Below are 6287 nucleotides of genomic sequence, written 5' to 3' on the forward strand. Positions count from 1 at the left end.
TCACCTCAGCCTCCCAAAGTACTGGGATTACAGGCGTGAGCCACTGTGCCTGGCCACTAGGTGTGTTTGAAGTTTGTTGAATTGGTTGCTATTTTGCTCTCTCCTTAGATTATTTGCCTCTAGATTATTTATCTTTGGTATTTCACTGATATCAGGCTGAGTCAATTTGTATGGATATTTTTAATGTGAATACAAATGTAGCTGAGATGATTTATATATTCTATTATTAGACTACTTTGTTTTGATTTGTAACATACGTTGTGCTGTAAGTTTAACCACTGACCCTTTAATGAATAACTGGATTCCTAGCATGAACAGATAATGAACTAGAATAGAAATTTTTTAAAATGAGGCCGGGCGTGGTGACTCATGCTTGTAATCTCAGCACTTTGAGAGGCCGAGGCAGGCGGATCACCTTAGGTCAGGAGTTCAAGACCAGCCTGGCACACATGGTGAAACCCTGTCTTTATAAATAAATTTTTTAAAAATTAAAAATATAATAAAGATAAACAACAAAGGTAAATGAAAGATTTGAGGGTGAGTTCAGAATCTGCCTTGGCTGACTCCCATATGAAGAACAGTAAAGTTGGAGAACTACCACTCAAAATCTTAAGTATCTACGTTATCCTAGTTTGAACCATGTGATATGGTGGAAAGAATGCTGATTTAAGAATCGGAAGTCTTAATTATGGATCAGCTCAACTATTTTCCCTTAAATCGCCATCAGGAATCCTTTTTTTTTTTTTTTTTTTGCCATTATGTAATCATGCTTAACTTAATTCCTGAGGTGGCCCTCTTGTTTGGTTTCTCAGAATAGGAAGGATGGTTACTGTTTGATTGCTGGAAGTCCAGTTGGGACAATATACTTTGAATTTAGAGCATCTGAATATATTGTACTGTAAAGACAAGGACAAAAAGGGTGACAGGGAAACAGAAAATCTCAAGATAGCCATCTTTTTATTTTTATTTTTACTATGAGAACCAGGAAATCGAGTGTCATGCAGTGGCATAAAAAACATTAGGACAAATAAAGCAGGTGGGAACCTGCCTGGGTGAGGTTAGCCCTCCCAGTGAAGTGATTCGGACCATCTTCCCTGCATGCTACGGTTTTTTCCAGACATCCTTTTTAGTCTGGAGCAGGAAGAACAGTGTGCTGCTATGATCTGATAAGTCACTGAGGTTTGAAGGTGTGACTAGAAGCTGTGTGCTAAGCTTCTAGCTAATGGTATGGTCAGAAAGGAGTAAAATGTGTGGCTTCCCAAATCAAAAAGGCTTTTGCAGCAATGCAGCCAGAAAATAAGCAAATTAATACTTCATATATGCATATTTGTGTATGTGCATGTTTTGCACAAAAGTGAATTTGAAAGACAAAGTACCAGAACATTCAAAACTCTTCATATTTCTCTGCTTTCTATTTTATTAACTGGCTGTGATAAAGTTTAGTGCTTCTGACTTTATGCACCTTTGATCAAAAGGCCAGGCAGGGAGTTTCAATTCCGTTTGAAGTTACTGTTATCTTCTGATGCCGATTATGTTTTCATTTAAAGAAGAAATCTGCCTTTTCCAGCAATTCAGAGCCTGGTAATAAAGAGAAAACAGAAGGAGCACTACACAAGTTGGCTTTCCAATAGTCAGTCTCATTCTGCCTCTTCAAAACTATGAACAAATCTTGATTTTATATTTAGTTGGTTTTCACTTTATCCACTTTGTTCATGCACTTGTAGGCATCCTACCTCTTATATGTGCTGCAGTTTCAATAATGAATAAGACAGACTTATGGACTTTATATTGTAAGGGAGGAAACAATATGGAAAAAGTGTAAAAAAGTATGTTCTGCACTTCTCTAGTCTCCATCCTGAGAACTATTCACCTTCTCACCAGCTATGTGGATGTAAATCAAAACAGAAAAATGCCTCAACGTCACTAGTATCTGCATGGGGTTTCTCCAGAGTGATGGTGGTATGCTGCAGTATGTTTCCCAATTCCTAAATTATATTTGTGTGTCATCCCAACCTGTTCTTCCAAACACTGGCACTCCAAGCCTCGAGGCAGGACAGAGAACCTAGCTCAGTATGTTAGGATTTCTGCACTGCAGTCCTGGTGTTTCCCTCTTAGAACCTAAGGGAAAGAAAAACAGAAAACCAAGAAAACAGTTACTTATTTTAAAGTGTAAGAAACCCTGTCTGTAGTGCTAACATTTAATTAGTCCTAGCCTATGAAGTGTGCGATACTTTTATTGAACCTATGAGAAAAGTGAGGGTTAAGGTTTTGGATGACTTGCTCAAATTTTTATAGATAAGAACGATTTGAATCTTGGACTTCAAGTAAAATTTTAACATTTTATGAGAGCCGACCATATATACGGCAGGTTGTGGTTAGGTAATTTGAGCTAGATCTTACCTAATTTAATCCTCACAGCAACCTTGGATGGTAAATAATATCACTATTTACTATGGTGAATACAAGACTTAAAGAAATGAAGTAACTTGCCTGAAGTCACACATAGGAGCTACGGGCTAGCATTTCAAACCAGATTTGCCTGGTTCCAAAATTCGTGCTTTGTGGCAAGAGCCCTGCTGGAAGCCGAGATCCTTCTGAATTCATGGTCCATCGTGCTGTGTCTTCAGTCAGGCTTGATTTTAAACAGGAGTCAAGAATTAGCAATAATGTTTCCTTATGCAAGTCAATGAACCTCTTCACTTTAGTTTCCTAATTTGTAAAAGGGGGGCAATAGTAAATACTTGTCAGTGTTGGGAGATTTTAATATGGTTATATGCCCAGGAGGTACTCCAGTAAATGACAGTGTCTCTGCCACCTTTTCAACAACTGCTATTACTACCCCTCAGCCCTCACCCCTGCTCCTTACTTCCTATCTTCTTTTGCAGAACTAACTTCCTTTATTTATTATTTTGTCATTGAGATAAAGGAATAGGGACCATGTTTACTCTGATTTAGGATTGCCAAAGCCAATCCAGGACTGGGGGAAAGAAGAAAACGCCCAGCAGCAAGTATTCCCGAAGCGTCCAAACTCCACACATGAAACTTCGCCTACATTATTGAGTAAAATGAGCCACTAGGAGATGCTTGGTCTGGTGGCCTGCACATGATGATGTAGCTGACTTCAGGAACTACATATCCCTGTGTCAGCAATTTCCCCTGCTGTTCTGTGCCTCTCTATCCCACACTCCTTATTAACCACTATCACCTGATTTGAAGAACGATTTAAATTGATTTCCTAGAACTGTAATGAGAAGATTGAAAAAGATTGAATCAAATAAAAATGAAAGTCAATGAGAGATTTGAGTACATTCTGGCAGGGTCTACCTCAGAGTAGAGTGATACAAGTGATTTTTTTTTTTTTTAAGTCTTCAATACAGATGAAAATGTGAGTCCTTGCTGGAAGGTTTTAGGGACAGATTTACAAAGTGAGATTTCGTGGGCAAAACTCAAATAGAGAAATAACTTGCAAGCATCTTCTTGAAAAATCAAATGTGAACATTTTCACACACAACTGATGGAACATAAATGGGAACATCTTTTCTGGAAGGCATTTGGTGATATATATGAGAATTCTTTAAATATCTATGCCCTTTGATCGCATAATTTATGCTTAAAAAGTTTCCCTACATTATAAAAAATATTTGATCTGTATTCAAATGTATAGACCAAATATTTTTTACAACAGCAAAAAATTGAAAACAATTTGAATATCTAACAGTAGAGGGTTGCCTAAATAAACGGTGGTTTATCCATGTGGGTAATAACTATATATAATTTAAAAAATAGCATTTCAGATGAATGCTTTTAAAATAATGGAATACATATTATTTATTAGAAAATAATAAATAAAATTATAAAAGGCATGATACCAATCTTAATAGTAAGCATAACATACAGAGAAAAAACTGGAAGAATATATGCCACAATTTTATAGTGGAATTATGGATGTTTTAATGTAACTTCAAAAATATGTTTACCTGAACTAAACATAGATAGAAAAAGGAACTTTAAAAAAATAGTGACATATAGGAAAACATTTTTAACAGAGAGACTATTATTTAAACTAAGGGCTGAATAATTTAATCATTATACTTCTTTTATATATGTCTGTATTTTTATACATAAACATTTTAGTCATCTCTTTTACCAGCAGTTTCTCTAAATAATATTAGTTTTTTGTTAATGATATTAGTTTTATTTTCTCCAAAGATGCGTATAAAATTTACCTTTCAGTCCTCAAATACTGATTTTGAACATTATTTTGCAATGAGGACTAAGTGGTTGGTTAGCTGAGATAGAGGAAGATACAGCTCTTGACCGTCTTTCCTTTCCCATCAACGCCAGCTTTCATTATACAATTTCCTCCTATCACTTTGGTCAAGAGGTGGAGCAGAAAATTTTGAGTTAGAGTAGCATTAGAAGAAAATTTATTTCTGCCTTTCATGTCATAGCCCCTAAGGGATCCAGACTGGAAAGGCCAACTTCTTTCTCATTTTGAAATCAGTTTTCTCCACCTGCACTACTGCATAGCACAGATACAGGTAATATCCACGTTATTTTCTCAGATCTTTCTACCAGATTATCCTTAGTCCTACTAATTCTAGAAATATGGCACTTAATTACGAACGACTTAGCATTACAACAGGAATGATAGGAAAGCATTTGCTCCTGATGGTACTAGCGCTGCATTGCTCTGAAGGACGTTTTAGTTCAGTATTCACAGAAAGTTATTTTCTCTTTCTCAATATGCTATGATTTTTGCTTTGTGTTATCAAAATAAAGAATAGAGATTTGAGGCGTTAATTACTTTTTACTTGGGCCTAATGATTTACATATTATTTTACCCATCTTGAACAATTCTATAATAGAAAATACTATACTTCTTTTTCTTAGGAAGTTAGGGAAAATGTGGTTAGGTTAGAATATTTTATAAATTAAAAAAATTTAGAAAAGAATATGGTTACATTAGTTTTTTCATATTTCCCACTTCTTGGATATTATCTTTTTACATTTTAATATAAGAAGTAAAGTAAATTTTAGGTATTTATTATTTGATTATTCTTTTCTATACTGACATTCATTAATAAGTTGAATCCTTTATGGACATTAATGACTCTCTATTGACAACTTTCATTTTCACATAGGCTTCTCTGGCAACATAATACACTGAAAGATTATTTCTAAAATTGTAATGTACATAGAATCATTTGAGATTAAAAATACATTTATCCGGGCTCCAATTCAAGTGATTTTTATTCAGTACAACTTGTAAAAGGCACTGAATCTGAAATGTTAACCAATTTGTAATATTAACCCTCAAATAATTCTTTTGTAGAGGGTATATGGGATACATTTTGGTACACACTCTGATAGAGTCAAGTAGAGTTGAAAAGAATGCAAGAACATTTTTGTATTTATATGTATGTTAGAATACATGTAAATTTTTAAAAGGCAAGATATTTTTATTTTTTCAGAATTTAGAATTTTTGTTTGTTGAATTGATAGTTTTAAAGTGTTTCAGTGATTTAAGGTGGTATCAATTTTGCCTAACATTTGTATATGTATGTTGAACATTTTGAGCAAAATTGGCTGAGTGAATAGAACAATAATCTATTGGTAGATTTTTTTCTCTCATCCTTTGTGTATTTTCTAATTATCATGGTTGTGATCACTAGAGGTATAAATGCCTTTAACAAAAATGTTGGAAGATTTTTCATTTCTTCTCCAAATGAGGCTGACTCTACATGTTTTAGGCACTTAGTTAATAAACACACACCAACACACACATACACACACACACACACACACACACACACACACACACACACATCTCTTAGCATTAATTCCTGGTGTGTTCCTATTGGCTGACATTTTAATTTTTCTTTTAACAGAAACCATCCTGTTGCAGGATTTGAATGCAAAACATATTTATCTTCTAACTCTAAAGATGAACGATCAGGGAGAGATTTATTTAACCCTGAGATTATTGAAGTTTCCTTCAGAGTCACAATAGATTAAGGCCCGATGATACTCAAAGGGCTGAGAAAACTAATGACAGAGGTATGTGTTTTCAGCATCTAAATTCACCTGTTTCTTATGGATTGTCAAACTTTTGACATTTGAAAAAAGATTCCTATCTGTACTTCTGGTTCTTGGCTGGTAATAAGAAACTATAATGAAGTAGAGTAGTAGAAGTATTTTTTTTTAAGTTGTGAGAATGTAGAAATGAATGAATTCTTTTAAACTTAAGAAGTTGGTGGAATGTTCTTATTTAACTCTGGTCAAGA

The sequence above is a fragment of the Saimiri boliviensis genome, chromosome 7 (assembly GCF_048565385.1).
Source record: "Saimiri boliviensis isolate mSaiBol1 chromosome 7, mSaiBol1.pri, whole genome shotgun sequence".
NCBI lineage: Eukaryota > Metazoa > Chordata > Mammalia > Primates > Cebidae > Saimiri > Saimiri boliviensis.